The 19,229-nt window shown below is 44.3% G+C and overlaps 1 protein-coding gene across 1 annotated transcript in view; it reads right to left on the reverse strand.

Moving 5' to 3' along the window:
• Positions 1-352: 352 nt before the first annotated feature.
• Positions 353-19,229, reverse strand: part of LOC140342820 (constitutive coactivator of PPAR-gamma-like protein 2) — a 107,533-nt gene continuing 88,656 nt past the window's right edge. The window contains exon 17 of the transcript XR_011923164.1: positions 353-390. The gene's annotated coding sequence lies outside the window, so the exon portion shown is untranslated. The remainder of the gene's footprint in view (positions 391-19,229) is intronic.

Here is a 19,229-nt window from a genome sequence, read left to right on the forward strand (position 1 = left end):
AAGCGCATGTATAACAAAGGGGAAACATTAGTTTTTTATTTAGTTTTACAGGTAGGATAGGCAAAAACAAATCTCTGGGCGGGTACACTTTAACTTTGGCAATGCCAAAGTATTTTTTGATGCGTCCGAAATGATCAAAAATTATTTCTGGGTGGCCTACAGGATATGTTTTAGTTTTATTACCAAAAGGGTACAAACTTGTGAAATCGTAATAATGCACTGTTTCACCAGGCTGAATTTTGTGATAAAGTTTAATAACGTTAGTTCGACCACCGTAAAGAGCGTCACGGGGGTCCAACGGTATTGGGAACATCATTTTAAGGAGAAAGTCTTTGACCCTTTCATCGCTTATAAATCTCCGTACATTGCATTATCGTCATAATAGGCCATCTATAAAACATTTTTGAGCGGCATAAATTACATTCATTGTTGCAAAATATGAATAACTGAAGTTTAAAATTATCTGTTTTCAAATAATATACTTAAAGATATTAATGACTGAATAATAAAAATAATTATAATAAGCTGCTGTTGATAAAAATTGGTAAAAGCGAATTATAATCGTTTTCATAAACGTTAAAATACATAAAGAGCGTGGTAACTTATCAAGCAGTTAAACCTATGCATATTATGTATAAAATAATATACACGTTAGAAAAATATAAATCATAAACGTTACTAAAGAAGTGTTAGCGTACTATCTTATGTGCCCGAAACTATTCGTCTGTGTTTTTAAAGTATACGTACAAAAACAATATGTATAGAATTAATAACAATTAATCGTAAATTATAATAACTAGTATCTGTTGATAGTTACAATAATCTTTCAAACAAAATAATATGTATTTTCACCTTAAACACAGTTATCAGTAATGACATAATTATCTTACCTTTTTTGAAGAAATAGCTTACTGTCTTCAGTGTGCTAGTTTTCCAGCACTTATAGGGGTTAATTGTCTCTTGTAATCAGGTTACTAGAGGGAGGGGGTCGGTGAATGGGTGGAGAGTGGGCGGAATATAGGAGGGGCTAAGGGGGAGGCCGTTAGGCTGGCGATGGGAGGGCTGTGGGACGGCCTTGGGAGGGGCATGGGAGGGATTATGGGCGGAGTGGGCAGGGAAAGGGGCATGTCGACCTGTCACTTTTAGTTTGACGAAAAGTACATACGCTTTACTACTAGCTGCCACCCTCTTCTCCTGATGATGATGAAGCCCCTTCTTCACCTGGCTCCCAAATGCGACCGGCTTCATCATCGAGTAGTGTATGCACGTCACTGATGGCCTCCTCAACGGTCTCTGAGTCAGGAGCCTGACCTCTCGCAGGACCACCTCCCACGCCACTCTCCTCATCACTACTTGCTCGCCTAATGGAGAAAGCGGTGGATGTCTCCTCCAGATCTTGGCTGGGCAGTAGCTGCTGACTGTCCTCTACTAGCTTGTCCTCGCTGTATAGTGGAGGTGAGCCCACAGCATACAATACTTCTGTGGCTGAGGGAACAGCAAAGGACAGAGGCAAGTTGAGGACAGGTGAGGGCACAGGGTCTGCTCCCAGGGGGTTGTGTCTGACGAACCCAACGACTGTTGGCTGGGGGTGTCTTATGTCACTTGGGATGAAGTGGATGACCGAGTTAACCAATCAAGAATAGCTGGATTGCTGGTCAAGACACGACCGCTAGATGACACCGGGAGCTCAGGCCTCTCGCTGCGACTCCTGCTGACACGCCCCCTTACTCTGCTGCGACCTCTGCCTGCGCCAGAAACATTTAGGCCTCTGCCACTCCTCTGTCTGACATACTTTTACTTGAACTAAATAAATTTAAAGCAAATTAAAACACACCTAAAAGCGACGAATATATTTTTATTTTTGTACAGAAATAGGCCAATAAACGCTTTTAGCACCAATAACTGCAACAGTGAACTGCGTATATATTTTTCTTTTTGTACTCAAATTTGTCACTAAATGCTTTCACCACATATAACTGCAGAAGTGAACTGAGAATATATTTGTATTTTTGTACTGAAATACGTCACATACGTGCCTGTATATTTTTCTGGATATATAAATTGATGGAATGACAGAGCTGTATAATTTGCTATTTGGATCCCCAAATAATCTTTCCCTGCACTTGTAAATTGCTTTTCTAGTACTGTCCCTAGCGCCTTCTGACGTCTCTCCCTGCACTAAGATGCTGTGAAATGATTCCTCCCTATCCTTTCCCTGCACTTGTAAATCACTTTTGTAGCACTGTCCCCAGCGCCTTCTGACGTCTCTCCCTGCAATAAGATGCTGTGAAATGACTCCTCCCTATCTTTTCCCTGCACTTATATATCGCTTTTCTAGCACTGTCCCTAGCGCCTTCTGACGTCTCTCCCTGTATCGCTTTTCTAGCACTGTCCCTAGCGCCTTCTGACGTCTCTCCCTGCACTAAGATGCTGTGAAATGACTCCTCCCTATCTTTTCCCTGCACTTGTATATCGCTTTTCTAGCACTGTCCCTAGCGCCTTCTGACGTCTCTCCCTGCACTAAGATGCTGTGAAATTATTCCTCCCTATCCTATCGAATTCCACTTCGTCAGCTTCGATTTGCTCATCTCTAGTGATAATTTAGTATCCATGTTTTTAAGGAGAAAATCATTTAGTCTCCAATGACAGATTCTAGTTGTGAAAGGAGTGAAAAGAACCTTTAAGCTGATCGGGGCATGGTCCGACCATGAAATAGGATGGATATCTGCAGAGATACTACTTCTCAATAACGGTAGGTTATTAAATACATAATCAATGCGGGTGTGTGTTTGGTGGGGAGGAGAGTAAAAGGAATACTGGATCCTCCAGCTATCATATAATTGATAGCGTCTGATAAGCTGTCTAAAGAGTTTAGATTGTTGCAGTACAGCCGGAGGTGGAGGAGATGTAAACATAGACAGTCTATCTTGAGTAGGGGAAAATATAGAATTAAAGTCACCCCGAACAATCAAATAGGTGTGAGTAAACTCCTCCAAAAGGGCCAGTGTTTTAGTAATAAATGTAATCTGACCCGTATTGGGGGCGTAAAGATTGCACATCGTCAGAGGGACACCTCGAAGGGTGCCATGCAGAATAATAAATCTTCCCTCAGGGTCAGCAATTGTGCGAGTGGGGGAGAATTTAAAAGAGTCCCGAGTCAAAATTGCAACCCCCGCTCGTTTTTTAGAGGGAGAGTTAGCCACATAAACTCCTGGGTAATATTTGGAGACAAAATTAAAAGTACCCTAGCTATCAAAATGTGTCTCTTGTAGGAATATAACCTCCGCAGACTGACGTTTAAATTCCCTAAATGATAATTTCCTGATAATGATATGATAATTAGTGTTGGAGATCAATCCCCGCACCTTTAGGGGTAGAATTTTAGTAGCCATAATATTCTTTGATAGAGTGAACAGTGCTTAGACCCCTTTGTTGCTCAAATATATTAAAATACAAATAAAGGGTCTGCTCTGGAGTACATTTTAGACGATAAGAAAATCGCCCCATGGGGGAAAGTAGGGAACTAGGTAGGTATTGGCAGGGGGAAACAATCACAATAAAAAACAAAAACATAAACAATAAACCAAAGTAAGATAGTCGCGAATTAGCGACCATGGAGTGTCCAGTATCCACCGGTCCCTGTGCCTTATAAAAGGACAGCAGGGAACAAGCACACCTGGCAGGTACACCAACACTCCTATAGGGGTCGAGGACCCAACAGTCTCTGGAACAACCACCAGACAGATATCTGGACATCTTAACATTTGTGGCACCAGCTATCAAGCGACAAAAAAGGCTCTGTGAAAGAGCCCCCCAACCACATCCGGACATATCGGACCCGGCGCGGGGGCCCCCCAAGGTGCAAAAGGGCAGCCTGAGAGTATCTATATAAAGGCAAGTATACATTACAGCATATGAGGGCAGTACCATGGAAATACGATACCAAACATATGGCAAAATTTAGTAAACAGCAGCATGGTAAGGTATATTAATTAGAGCCCTAGGCAAGATCGCAGACCAAGACCTATGCATATACCAGGACAAAGGAAAAAACATCTGAGTCAGCTAAAATAATGTTCAGATAGCATTAATTTTAGTCAGAAAAACAGCAATAGGTCAAACATAAACCAATCGTCAGTCTATAAAAGGCAAGAGGTCACAATAACTAGGCAGGATGTCAACACACCCAGGCCGAGGACCATAATCTCTGAGGTAGAGCATAACATGTAATAAGTACTACCATTCAAGTATTATCCATTTAGAAATAAATTCTACTATAGTAAACAGTGACAATCTCTAGCTCTATTATATTATATGGGCAAAACATTAGCAAGTTAATCATCTATTTGTGGAGCAGAGCAGCATTGAAATGATTGCAGCATAAGGTCAGAGTTGCAATGTAAATGTAAGGGCCGGGCCCAATCAATGCTGTCCACTGTCTCGTGGAAGAGGAGATGGAGGAGAACGCCGGACCTGGTGTCCTGAGCGTTTCCTGGTCATGGCTGTCTGCCAAGGTGGGGGTGAAGGGGGCAAAAGATCCTCGATCTCCCATCCAGGAAGCTTGGGCTGGGCAATTCCCATATCTCGGCAGAAGACAGGTAAGTGCTCCGGGTAGCGCAGAACAGCCGACTTCCCCTCATGGCGGGCCGTTAAGCTAAACGGAAAATCCCAGCGATAGAGAATATGATTGTCCCGGAGCAGGGTGAGGAGTGGCTGTAGAAGGCGTCTTTGTTGCAGGGTGTGCCATGATAAGTCCTGGAAAAGCTGTAAAGGGGCCCCGTCAAATTCTAAATTGCACATATTCTGTGCAGCAGCCATGATCTCATTTTTCAGTTCTGTATCTGCTAAGTGGCAAAGAATATCTCAAGGCCTTGAGGCCGAGGCAGGTTGCCGTGAGGCTCTGTAGGCCATAAGAATTCCCACCTCTTGCGATGAGGGGCGCCCCAAGAGGCGGTTGAAAAAAGCCTGCAGAACTAATTTCAGATCTGAGTTACGGGTGGCTTCAGGCAAACCGCGAACTCTAATTTTATTCCTGCGGCCCTTATTATCCATGTCTTCTATGTGACGGTAGAGGTCCCTGATCTTCAAATGATAATCCCGAGATTTGCGTGTAAGGATCTCAATGTCCCCCTTAGCTTGGTGTAAATTTTCATCTATATCTTCCACTCTCCCAGCCAGGGACTGCAGGTCAGTACGGAGGACCCCAATTTCAGAGCGGAATGTTGCCTGAACTTCAGATATCAGTAGCTGAAAATCAGCCTTAGTGGGCAACATCTGAAGGTATTCCTGCCACGGGGAATGTAATGCGTTGGCCACAGGTCCCTGACCCTGCTTGCAAGGGTGGGGTGGTTCAACAGGTCCATGGGTCCCTGAAGAACATGTCCCATATGATGGACCAGGTATGTGCGATGGGGGGCCCAAGGGGGGAAAGTCAGCCTTAATCATTCTGTGGGGGACTAATTTTTTTATTGCATGGGTGCCCCCAACTGTCCCTTCCATAGGAGATGAGATCACCTCTGGTCTAAAGGCTAATGGCACAGTATCATCCAGGGGGGAATATGGGGCATCAGGTGAGTAAGAAATTCCCCCCATCATGATGAGTCCCAGGAGAGGGTGAATCCCCAGATGAGGGGGAAAAACTCACCCCAGCACAGTCTTCTGCTTTCCGTTCATCTGTTCCACAATCCTGGGTGATCTGGCCACCCACTGCTAAGCCAGGAGAGGTATCAGCCTGGTCTGCTGCTGAATGAAGGTGGTGTGCAGCCAGAGACTCATCTGCATGCCACGTGTGCTGGGGAGAGGAGGAAGCCGGCGCCATCTTAGAAGGCTGAGGAGCCGCGGGAGCCATCTCCGGAGACTGCTAAGCCACGCCCCCATCTAAAGTCTACCATTATTAAAACTATGCCAGCTTTAGCAGCCTTTTCTATCTGTGCTAGTAGTTGATTCTCTTTTTCTTCCTTTGCACTTGGGGGCCTATAGTAGACTCCAATAATTAACTGTGTATTATGCATCAATATTCAACTATACCCATAATGTCTCAACCTCACCACTTGCTCCATCAACAATTTCTTCTTTTACATTAATTTTCAGATCACCTCTCTCATACAGACACCACCACCTTTTAAACGTTAAACATTTTTATTAGAGAATCACACATCAACAAAAACAATGTGTACAATACACATATTAAAACGGTACAGGGGCAAGAGAGGAGATGCTAACATCACAATTAAGGTAAATCACATGGAAAACATAGGTAGAAAAAGGAAAGTTACACATGCAGAGATTCAATAATACATCTACATTTGAGTATATAGATAGTTGCCAGAACTCAACAGAGAAGACCTAGGTAATAAGGCTAAGCGTAGATTGGTCATTTGGAGTCACACATACTGAAGAGTCATTGAGAAGTAGCCTATACACATACCAGGATGTCAATTAGAAAGATTGTATAATCCTGTGTTTCGTGAGGGAGGGAAGAATATCTATATAACTTTATATATTATAAGGATTCCTATACTTCAAAAAAACATTTCACTCTTGATTCCTTATGTAGGGAGGCTTTAATCCACTCCATTTAAAATAAAAACATATGCTTTTTAGGAAACAGACTGGGGGTAAGAGGGTTGAGGGACGACCAGTTGTGGAGTACTGCTTTCTTTGCAACCAGTGAAATAATAGTTAGGAGTTTTCTGCTTCCCCTTGTAGCCCGGGAGCCCTGTAGGTCTAGAGATCCCAAAATAGCCCATTATGGAGTGTATGGGATGTAATTTACATGAAAACTGAGGCAGTAATGTGCGACCAAAAGTGTGCCAAAAATGTTTTATCCTTACAGGTACACAATGAATGGAATAGGTCTGCATCCTGTTCCCCACACTTGGAGGGGGGGGGGGGGGGGTCAGACCCATGAGAAATGCCCTATGGGAAGATATGTATGAATAGTAGAAAAGTTTGAGGACCATTTCCCTATATATAGCAGGCCTTGGCAAGGTCGGACAATATATCAGAAGGCGACTTTTGTGGGAAGTGTGAGGTCCACTTACTCAGACCAGATCGTTGGGTCGCATAGTCCAGAGGAATCTGAAGTTTATATTAAAACACAGAGATCACTTTTTTTTGGCTGGGTTTGGTAATGAGAATAAATGGTCCACGAAGTTGGACCAGTCGTCATCCGAAAGACTCTGGAATATGTGAGAGATATGATCTCAGTTGTAAAGAGACAAAAAGAGCACCTCCTTGGACCAGGAATTCCTGAGTTGCCTCTTCAAAAGATAAGGGTTTACTGGTAGATGGATTGATCAAAGTATCGACAGTGAGGCACCTATAGGCGGGCCATGATTTGGGGTGAAAACTTCACCAGTTGGGGAAAGTCTGAGTTTCCCTCAAAACGGCAGAAAATAGGTGGAGTGACTGTTCAAATTGTGCAAAGAACGGATTCTATGCCATGCCTGCCAATTTGTGGTGACCTCAATGGGATGATACCCCTTTTGCATATGGATAATATATGATAGATTCAAATGGGGGATACACGGTTGTTCCAGATCAGTGTCAGAGTATATTCCTGTCACGGTCCCTTCCGTGACTGAAGTTAGAAGATCTGTGAGACAAGCTGCACGTGAGGTTATCTGACTGTCTCTTTGTTTTTACTTGTTTCTGTGTTGTTGTTGGGAATGACCACACCCCTTGTATCAGATGCAGCTGATGGTCATTACTGCTCCTCCATTTAGTCTGGCCTCACACTTCATGCTATGCGGTTGATATTCACTTCTGGGATGTGAAGAGCTGGTGTGTTGTCTTCTCCAGAGTTCCTGCTTCTCTATTTGCTATTAAGATAAATTGAACTACTTTTGGTGTTTTGTTGTTCTTTGGTTGTTACTAGGCCTCAGGGAGACACTGGTTCTTTCATCAGGGAAGGAACCAGTAGTCTCAAGCCCAGTCACTACTCCTAGGGCTACGCAGGGCTACTAGGGCCTAGGTTCCAGTGTATGAGTATTCCCACCATAAGGGGATATTCATACTGTTAGGAGTTAGGGCTAGGTAAGGGTGTCTGTAAGGGGTGACTATTCCCTTTTCCCTAGCCATTGGAGGCCTAGTCCCTTGTATTTACCTTTCTGTTTCCCTCCCCTCCCTGCTATCCATGACATTATCAACCGCCCAAACCGCTATTTTTGTTTGTGTCAGTGCAGCTATGGATCCTATCTCTGCACTGGTCGCACAACTGCAGGGGTTGTCTTTGGAGGTAGCTGACCTCTGCACGAACGTCTCACACATACAGAGACCACAGGCAGCTGGTTCTGACAGCAGGAATCAGGTCTGCCCTGAATCCAAGGTGGCACTCCCAGACAGATTTTCCGGGGGACGCGACAATTTTATTCGGTTCAGGGAGTCGTGCAAACTATATTTTAAACTACGTCCACACTCTTCTGGGGACGAGAGTCAAAGAGTGGGTATTATCATCCCATTGCTTAAAGGCGACGCTCAGTCTTGGGCTTTTTCGCTGCAGACCGGATCTCAGTCCCTCCAGTCGGTAGATTAATTTTCCAGAGCGCTAGGTCTGATCTATGATGACCCAGATCGGGTCTCCCTGGCCGAGACCAAGTTGCGTGGCTTGCAGCAGGAAAAGCATTCGGCGAAGACCTATTGCTCTGAATTTAGGAGGTGGGCTACGGATACTGAGTGGAATGATCCTGCTCTCTGTAGTCAATTCTGTCAAGGGCTATCTGAGAGCCTGAAGGACGCATTGGCGTTTCACGAATATCCTGGGTCATTGAAAGCGGCTATGTCCCTTGCTGTACGTATGGATAGACGCCTGAGGGAGAGATCTAAGGTTCCTCAATCCCAGGACGTACAATCATATAAGATGGCGGCCTCCTCTGACACGTTGGGTGGAGAGACGCTTGAGTTCATGTCCAGTGACGAACCTATGCAGTTGGGGGGAGCTACCTCTGGACCTGGGAATAAGAACTTTGGGCATAAGAAGGGACTGTTTTTCTGTAGAAAACGGGGACATTTTGTCAACATCTGTCCTCATGTTCAGCGCCAAGGTGAAAACAAAAAAAAATGTGTGTTTAACCCTCATCTCTCACTTGGTGGTCTGTGTGGGGAATCAGAGAATTTACTTTTGTCATTTACTGGTAGTACTCGATTTCTCCTGTCTGCTGAGGTGGCGCTGGACTCCAAAACTGTGGGAATTGAAGTGTTTATTGACAGCAGGGCAGGGGTTAACTTAATTGATGGTCAGTTCGTCCGTATGCATGGGTTAACAACTAGTGCACTAGACAAAAATATCTCTGTGTTTGCAATTGATTACGCTCCACTCACGCAGAAATGTTTGTCACAAATGGTGCAGGACATCCATTTAAAGGTGGGTGATTTTCATCAAGAATCCATCTCGTGCTTTGTGCTGGAGGGTCTGCCTACTCCGTTGGTACTAGGTTTACCATGGTTAAGCAAACATAATCCTACCATCGATTGGCAAGCGAGACAGATTCTTGATTGGAGTGATTATTGCATGGACAACTGTCTTAACACATCGCTTTCTGTTGTAACCAGTAAGGTTGGACCTTCGTTTATTTCTGAGTTTTCTGATGTATTCTCTGAAAGTGGAGACCAGGAGTTACCTCCACATCGGGAGTATGATTGTCCCATCAACCTTATTCCCGGAGCTAAGCTGCTCAAGTCTCGGTTGTATAATGTTTCCGAACCCGAAAGAGCAGCCATGCGAGAATATATCACGGAGAGTTTGGTTAAAGGTCATATTAGACCATCCAAATCTCCAGTAGCTGCTGGATTTTTCTTTGTTAAGAAAAAGGACGGAACTCTGAGGCCATGTTTGGACTTCCGTTAGCTTAACCGTATTACTGTCCGTGACTCTTACCCCCTTCCTTTAATCCCGGATTTGTTCAATCAGATTGTCGGCGCCAAGGTGTTCTCTGAATTGGATTTGAGAGGGGCGTTTAATCTGGTAAGTATCAGAGAGGGGGATGAATGGAAGATGGCCTTTAACTACCCGGGCGTTTAACCCGACCTTGGTTCGGGGTAAAAACACTTGCAGAAAGTGTTTACCCCGAACTTTTCTCAGGTGGTTAAAAAAAGAAACAGCCGTCTCTTACCTGGTGCCGCTGTGATCATTCCATGTTCTGGTGTTCCATCCGAGTTCTCCAGAGTCTTTCTCCAGCGTCGATCTCCGTCTCCAGCGTCGGCTTCTTCTTCCCTCGGTGTTCGCGTGTACGTTGGCGCATGATGACGTCATCGGCGCGTGTGCCCATCAGCGGGAAATTCAATTCAAACTCTCATTTTGTATTGGATTGAATACAAACTCCTGTATCCAATCCAATACAAAAAAAATATAAAATAAATACAAAGTATATAACTGGGAAATTCAAATTCACATTTTGTATTGGATTGGATGCAAACGCCTGTATCCAATCCAATACAAAATAATATAAAATAAAGACAAAGTAAATAACTTGGAAATTCAAATTCACATTTTGTATTGGATTGGATACAAACTCCCGTATCCAATCAAATACAAAATAATACAAAATAAACACAAATAAATACACAATCAAAGTTTTAAAAATTACCAGTTATCCCCTGGATGGCTAGTGTGTAACACTGTGTCTTCTCTTACCTTTGCCTAATTTTGACCGTCTGCTGCCTGCTTTGACCTCTGCCTGCCGCCTGCTTTGACCTCTGCCTGGCCTCCGACATCTCCGCCTGCTTTGACCTCTGCTTGGACTCTGACATCTCTGCCTGCCGCCTGCCCTGACCTCTGCCTGGACCTGGACATCACCGCCTGCCTGACCCCTGCTATGGCTTCAAGCTCCAGAAGGCATCTATCCACCCATGATGTGTTGGAACAGTTCACAGACAGCGAGAACGATCTGGAGTCACTTGTGGAGTCCACTGATAGTGATGGAGCTCCTGGAGACCTCTCATCGGAGTCTGAGACCGCAAGTGAAAGTGATTCTATGGAGGTTAGTGATGTGCGTACCTGGTGTGTGATTGACACCCGTCAGGCCCAGCCTGCGCCCTCTAGGTTTCCATTTACTGGGGAGCCTGGCCTGAAGGTGCACTGTGAGCACAACCCACTGGCCTACTTGGAGCTATTTCTGAATGGCGAAGTCATTCAGAAAATAGTTGAAGAGACAAAAAGATATGCAGCGCAACAGCTGGCTGCTCCACATGCAAGCTTCTCCAGAACCCGGAAATGGGAACCAGTGAAATTTTTACATTTTACCAACAATGATGATTTTGATGAGACCACCTATCCTGCCCCCAAGCTAAAATAAATTTGGGAGGTTTATAAAATGATTATCAACAACTTCAAAACCTGCTATGTGCCAGAAAGGAACATTAGTGTGGATGAAAGTTTGAGGTCATGTAAAGGGAGACTGAGCTGGGTGCAGTACATAGCGTCCAAGAGAGCACAGTTTGGGATCAAGTCTTTTATGCTGTGCGAATCCAAATCTGGATATATTTGGAACTCTGTCATATATACAGGCAAAGGCACAAATTTGATCCCAGATTTAGTTCCTTTGGAGTGGCAACATCTTCTGTGCTGTCCCTTATTGAGCCTTTGAACCAAGGGTATTGTCTTACTACAGACAATTTTTATACGTCCCCTGAGCTTTACGAGTTCTTGATACAAAACAAAACAGATGCTTACGGAACTGTTAGGGCTAACCGGCGTAAATTGCCAGCCAATTTCACTGCACAAAAGCTCAAGCCCGGGGATAAAGTTGCCTGGCAGAAAGGAAAGATGATGGCTCTCCAATGGCATGATAAAAAAAGATGTCTGCATAATGAGCACTGTTCACAACACCGCCAGTGTTCAAACCAGAACAGGAAGTGGGAAGGACGCTCAGAAACCCCAGGTAGTCATCGACTACAACTGCACAATGGGGGGTGTGGACAGAGCCGACCAGGCCATGACTTTTTATCCAGCGGTCAGAAAGCAACAGAGAAAGTACTATAAAAACATATTTCCTCATCTAGTGGAACAGTGTTTGTGGAATGCATACATTCTATTCAAAAAACAAAATGACGGGGGGGCGTGGCCGGCCGATGGCGGAGACGGACGTGTGCTAGCACAGCTCCGCGATCCACAGGGGGAAAAGCCACACGGATCAGCACTGCAGTGCCTCACCTCACTCGGCGATGGGACCCAAGGTGAAGGGGAACCAGAAGGGACGCTCTGGTGGGGAGATACCGGCCTCCAGGGCCATCCCAGGGCTATTTCTGGCTGGCAACAGGGCCGCGACTGACCAGGCCGCAAAGCCGCGGTCTCAATTTATTTCCAGCCCCGGATCCGGACCACGTGGTGACGCGGACCGGACCCTTCCCGCGATTGCAGTACAAACGCCTGACACAGAGCATGAGGCCCTGGCAAACACACCAGAGCCTCCACCAGAGCAGGTAAATGACAACCCTGCCCCTGTTCACTTAAGCCCCAGTGATCCATCCTGTTTGGGTGACTACTCCAGACCTCTTTTTACCCAGGAGATGATGATACATGGGATTGGAAAGCCCACCTCAGAGCGTTGCCTACCCGCTCTGATTTGGATCATAGTATTGGGAGGTTGGAAGCAAGTTGTAAAGCAGAGTTCCTTCATATTCAACAGACCCTGCAACAGGTGTTCAGTACTACCACCGTGCTTCAGAATACTTGCTCAGAACTTTCTTCTCAAATGGCCTCTCACGATGCTATACTGGAGCGCCATGCGGCACAAATTAATACGCTCTATTTAATGCAGGATGATGTTGAAAATCGTAACAGACGCAATAATATCCGCATCCGCGGGATTCCAGAGACAGTGCCTAACTCTGAGTTATTTAATGCTGCATACACTATCTTTGCCAATCTTCTGGCGATTCCCCCAGATATGGACATTGAATTAGACATAGAACCCTGGGCCCTCGGGGGCAAGATCCCCAACGACCTAGGGATGTGATTTGTCGTGTCCATTTCTATAGAACTAAAGAAGACATCATTAAGAAAGCTAGAGCTGCCAAAACCCTTGAATATGCTGGTGCCCCAATACAATTGCTGCCGGACTTGTCCAAACATACCTTAGACCTACGGAGAGCAGTGCGACCCCTATTGGATGTGCTCCGGGAACGAAATATCCTTTATCGCTGGGGATACCCCTTTCATCTCATTGCTAGATCTGGCAAAAAGAACCATTTTCTCAGAGGTCCTGTGGACTTACCACAATTTCTGAGGGACCTTCAGCTTCCTGATATCAGATTAGCAGAGTGGCCTACGGTTCCTTTATCCATGCCCTTTGGAGGCCCTGGTCGCTTGGATCAACATCTTACTCCTGCTCCCACTCCTCCTGATCACCCACAAAGTCCTAGACGAGGGACAGGCTCTTTCTCATCTGCAATGACTGCTCACTCTTAACAAGCATCCAGGTTATGACAGATGTTTAAAGGACAACCCCGCAGCCCGTATTGGATGGTCTCGGCGGATCGTTGGACAGTTTTCTCCTGTTTCTGTTGCCTCACAACTTACAAAATACTTTCCATCCACATCTGTATAAGGACATATACCCACTATGGACATTTTATTGTTTTGTTCTCTATGGCTCGAAAGTCCATTTCCATCAAGGCCTACTGCCGGGTCCTTTTCCGGGTATAGTATGGAGTCATTGCACTGTATTTAACATTGTCATGTTTAAAGTGATGTGTAAGTAGGCTGTTGTCTGGCGATAGATCACTAGACCCTGGATTTTACTGAGTATATCAGTTCTGGTTTAATAAGGTTTTGAACGGGATGTGCCGGGGTGTCCTCGGCTATCATTTATAGTTAAGTGCTTGTACTCTTTTGGCTGGTCTTCCGTATTGTTCTGTTTGGTGTAATGTTTATACTATTTATAGCTATGCCAGGGTCCCAGTTGGCCTATTATAATACTGGCTTTTCCCCCGAATGGATCTATTTATAACGGTATTGATCTTTTCTCCTATCGCTCGGCTATATTACCCTGCATAGGAGTACCGCCGGTGTAGGCGGCAAACAAGGAAGTTCCTTATACTTTTTTTTAGTTTCCCACAGACGACTGGGAACCAGCCCCCCCCAGCCGTCAGCTGCCCTGATCCCTAATTTTTCCCACCCCTACCTGACTGGCCTTATTAGTGAATTTCAGGGTTCCTTTTACTTCATAGGAGTTACTTGATATAATCCTCATCTTACAAAAGTAGATATGCTTTCTAATCAGCCGAACAAATCTCGAGGTTTGAAAATACGTTCTCTTAATGCCATAGGACTCAATAGCCCTAATAAGAGATCACAACTTTTATATGGTCAACACAAGGCTAGAGTACATATTTTAATGCTTCAGGAAACACATTTTTGCTCTCAAAAGATCCCATCACTGCATAACCGCTATTACACTACATGGATTCATAGCTGACGGTAAAACTAAGGGGGTTTCCATAGCCTTCCACAAAACTATCCCAATTCAGGTACTGGACACCTGCGTGGATCCGCATGGGAGATATGTTATTGCTAAGGTCTCCATATGGGAAAAGAAGTACACGGTGGCTTCATTTTATGCTCTAAATCAACAACCAACTACAGCAGCTGTCCAGTTCCTAAATAAAATTACTACATTTGCGGAAGGAACTTTGATAGTCGGGGGAGATTTTAATTTTCCCCTTGATCCTAGAGTAGATACGTCAACGGGTCATTCCTCTGTCTCTTATTCCAAATTGAATGCATTTAAAGCTGAAATAAATGATCTTCAACTGATTGATGTGTGGCGAGCCCTGCACCCTGGCGACAAAGATTATACGTTTTATTCCAACCCCCATTGCACTTACTCCCGAATTGATTACATTTTTATTAGCCATAGGCTTTTAGACTGGCATCCGAAGGCAAGTATTGACAGCTGCCCATGGTCTGACCATGCTTCGGTATCCTTAATTATTCAAATCCCTTTGATAGGTTCACAGGAGTGGACATGGAAATGTAACGACACGGTGTTTAGGGATTCTGTGTGTGAGCGGGCAGTTATAGATACTATAAGAAATTTTCTAAAGGATCATGAAGAAGACGAGACTCCACTGCCCTTTCAATGGGAGGCTCTTAAAGCAGTTCTCCGCGGGGTTTTGATCCAACAGGGGTCTAGACTTAAAAAAATTAGATCCCAGATTACTCGTACGCTTGACAATATAAGGCAATTGGAAAGGTTGCATAAAAGTAATATGTCCTCGGATGTGTTTACTGACCTCACATCTGCAAGAAGGCGCTTATTGGAATTGTATGATTTTACTCATCAAAAGTATAGAGATAAATATCGAAAATCCTTTTACCAATACGGGGAAAAATGTGGCCGGCTGTTGGCAAGGGGGCTTCACCCGAGACCAGCTGCTATGTATGTCCCCCATATTAGAAATACTACGGGTAATATTACGGCCTTTCCTCAGGAGATCTTATCAGAGTTTCGACAATACTATGCTGGTTTGTATAATATTCAAGCTGTACCGCACACCCCTACTTCTCTCATTGACTATATAGAATCCACTGCATTGCCAGGATTAGACCCGGAAGTGTCTGCGAGTTTGGAATCTGCCTTCACAGTGGAGGAGGTGTCTGCGGTAATTAAAAACACTCCGGCTGGTAAGAGCCCTGGCCCAGACGGGTAGGCGCTGAGGACAAACCCACATGTGCAAGGGATCCAGATTGGGAAACATCACTATAAACTGTCATTATTTGCTGATGACTTGTTAATGTATGTGTCATCCCCGCAGACTACTATCCCTGCAATTTTGGAGGAATTTGAAAAATTTGAGGTTCTGAGTAACTTTAAAGTGAATTTCGATAAATCCGAAATACTTAATATCTCTCTGCACTCTGCCCAGGTACAATACCTCAGAGAACATACTTCTTTTAGGCATTGCAATGAGAAACTTAAGTATTTAGGAATTTTTATATCAGCTGACCCGACTAAATTATTTAGATATAATTATGATCCACTGCTAAGTAAATTAAAGATGGAACTGGGTAAATATGATCTACTTCCTCTTTCATGGTTTGCCAGAATTAACACCCTTAAAATGGATATTTTGCCCAAAATGCTGTATATCTTCCAAACGGTCCCGATATATTTGCCCCTGGCCTTTATTAGTAAGATACAGCTGCTCTGTAGGAGGTTCTTATGGAAGACGTTCAAGAATAGCCTTTCGGTATATTACCAGATCTAAAAATCTTGGCGGTGCAGGGGTTCCCGACATTAGATCCTACTACAGAGCGGCTCTACTAACCTGTGTAGTTGATTGGTTCCACAATATAGACAGGAAAAGCTGGGTAGTTTTGGAAAATGTTCTATCCCCAATCGACCTCTGTTCTATACTTTGGGTGAATAGATCTAAGCTGCAATTCCTCCATCCGTTACCCTGTATTACCTTTGATCTTCTAAGAGAATGGGATAATCTCCTTAAGACAGGTCATGTGTCCTCTATAGTAGGGCCCATGACTCCCCTGTTTGACAATCCCTCATTTCCACCGGCAATGAACGCTAAAAAATTTCTCTCTTGGTCAGCTCAGGATAACAGGCAGATATGCAGTATACTCCAGAATGGAAGAACTCCGCCGTTCTCTTCGTTTGGCGCCAGGGTGCAGAGGCTCCCCTCAGCGTGGTTACAATATAACCAAATGTCCTCTTTTATCTCAACCTTTTTAGCCATGTATCCCACACAGAGGAACCTCACGGCTTTTGAAACGGTACTACGCTCACCAGACAGACCAATACATGTGATATCACAGATTTATGAGATCCTGATTAAATTTCATGCTAACAACGCTCCCACCTACACAAGGTACTGGGAAAAGGAATTGGGAGAGGCTATTTCTCCGTTAGACTGGGAAAAAGCTTTTATCTTAACTCACAAAATGTCACTCCCTTGTAAGGCTCGAGACCAATTATAAAATTATATCCAGATGGTATCTCTGCCCCCTCCATCGCATGTTTCCTTCCCTATCTGATAGATGCTGGCGTTGCCATACCCATCTAGGTACAATGCTACATATTTGGTGGGAATGCTCCAGTATTCGTAAGTTGTGGTCCCAGATAGTGGATATATATAACAGTGTGACTGGATCTGATTTGAGGATTACTCCTCAGATAGCCTTGTTATCTATCCTCCCAGGGTCTATAAGACCAAAAAGAGAGATGTACTGAGGCATTTTCTTACGGCTGCCAGGTCAATTATTCCCAGATAATGGAAACAGACCGCGGCACCCACCTTGAAAGATTGGTTTACAGAATTAGAAAAGATACAACACCTGGAAAGGCTTGTGGCGGAGGACGACAACAAGTGGGAACAATATAAGTTGATTTGGTCTGCCTGGGATTGGTTCAAGGAATCCACCCAATTTAAAGCTCTTTGGCAGTGATCTAAGAGAGAGTAATGATGTCGTTCACATTGTTTCGAGTAGGTGTGTAGTAATTTGATAGAGTAACTATGCGCTAGGCCAGTCGGGCGCCCCCCCCCCCCCTTTTTTCTCCTCTCCCTCGCCTAACCCTCGCTCCTCCCCTGGGCTACCCAATTGATTGTCCTTTCCCCTTCCCGTTAAAATATTTTTGCACAAGTGATTTTCTGATGTACCCTCCGGTATATCCGGGGACGAGTCTGCTATTCGATTCATTAGATCCATATGGTTGGTTAGTTACTTTATGTCAGTTAAGGTTGGTTTTATGATGAGTCTATTTCCTTCTGTGTTCTCCCTACCCCCTGTTTTTCTGTACCAGTGGATCTATACATTTTCATTTGCACTGTTATATAAATGTTAAATGTCATCTGTATCATAATTAACGATTGTAAATGGAGGGCCGGGAGGTTTTTCTGGCCCTCCTTTTTCCTTTGTTTATATATGTGATATTTTCTTTTCCTGTTTTGTTATGACTTGTGTAAATATTAATAAAAACTGATTGAAACAAAAAACAAAATGACACGCCTGTACCCCACCCTGAATTCATATGGAAAATCTGTGAAGCTATATGTGTGAAACACCTAACACCAGAAGAGGATGCAAATCAACATCAACGTGGACGACGTGCTTCATACGCGGTGAACCCGCTACGCCTGAGTGCTCGTCATTTTCCGGAGCACAATCCACCAACCCCAAGAAAGCAAAAACACACAAGAATGTGTGTGGTGTGCTGCTCCAAGAGAGGGGAGGACGGGAACAAAATCCGGAAGGAAACCTGGTTCCACTGCCCTGAATGTGACGTTGGACTCTGTGCGGCCCCCTGTTTTAAAATTTACCACACTAGGAAGGTGTTTTAGAAAATTATAGTGCTATAAAATATACAGAGTTATTGCTTTTTCAGTATTTTTGATTTGTTTATGCATTCTTGTTTAAGATGATTTTTGTGTTTTTTATTTCATTTTATTAAAAGTAAATGTTTTTTTTTACATGATTGTGTGTTTCAAACTTTTTTTATATTCATGATATCTACTAGACGCTTGTTCGGACATTTTTCTGTAAGTTACAGGTCTACAATTTAAAAAAAAAATTCTCAGTTCTGATTTCTCAGCCTGGTCGGAGGCGGCATTACAAGCCTTTTCAGCTGTTAAGGAGTGTTTTGCTTCTGCTCATATACTGGTGCAACCAGATGTGTCACAACCATTTATTGTGGAAGTTGACGCATCTGAAGTAGGGGTAAGAGCAGTCTTATTGCAGGGTCCTTCACCTAGTAAATGGCGCCCATGTGCTTTCTTCTCTAAAAAACTCTCTATTGCAGAGAAAAATTATGATGTAGGTAATAGAGAGTTGCTGGCCATTATGTTGGCTTTTGAGGAATGGCGTCATTGGTTGGAAGGAGCGATTCATCCTATTACGGCAATTACCGATCACAAAAATCTGGCGTATTTGGAGTCGGCTAAACGTCTGAACCCAAGACAGGCCAGATGGTCGTTGTTTTTTACCAGGTTCAATTTCATTGTCACCTATCGCCCTGGGGTTAAGAACATCAAGGCGGACGCTTTGTCGCGTAGCTTTCCTGGGGGGCGGGGTGATTCGGAAGATCCTGGTCCGATATTGTCTGAAGGGGTGGTAATATCCGCACTTATCCCAATCTTGGGGCAGAGGTATTGGAGGCCCAGGGAGATGCACCGGATTCTTGTCCTTCGGGGAAGTTGTTTGTTCCTTACGAATTACGACACAAGGTGTTCGAAAAACACCACTGTACAGTCCTTACAGGACACCCTGGGAACAGATC

This window comes from Pyxicephalus adspersus, chromosome W (genome assembly GCF_032062135.1).
Source record: "Pyxicephalus adspersus chromosome W, UCB_Pads_2.0, whole genome shotgun sequence".
NCBI lineage: Eukaryota > Metazoa > Chordata > Amphibia > Anura > Pyxicephalidae > Pyxicephalus > Pyxicephalus adspersus.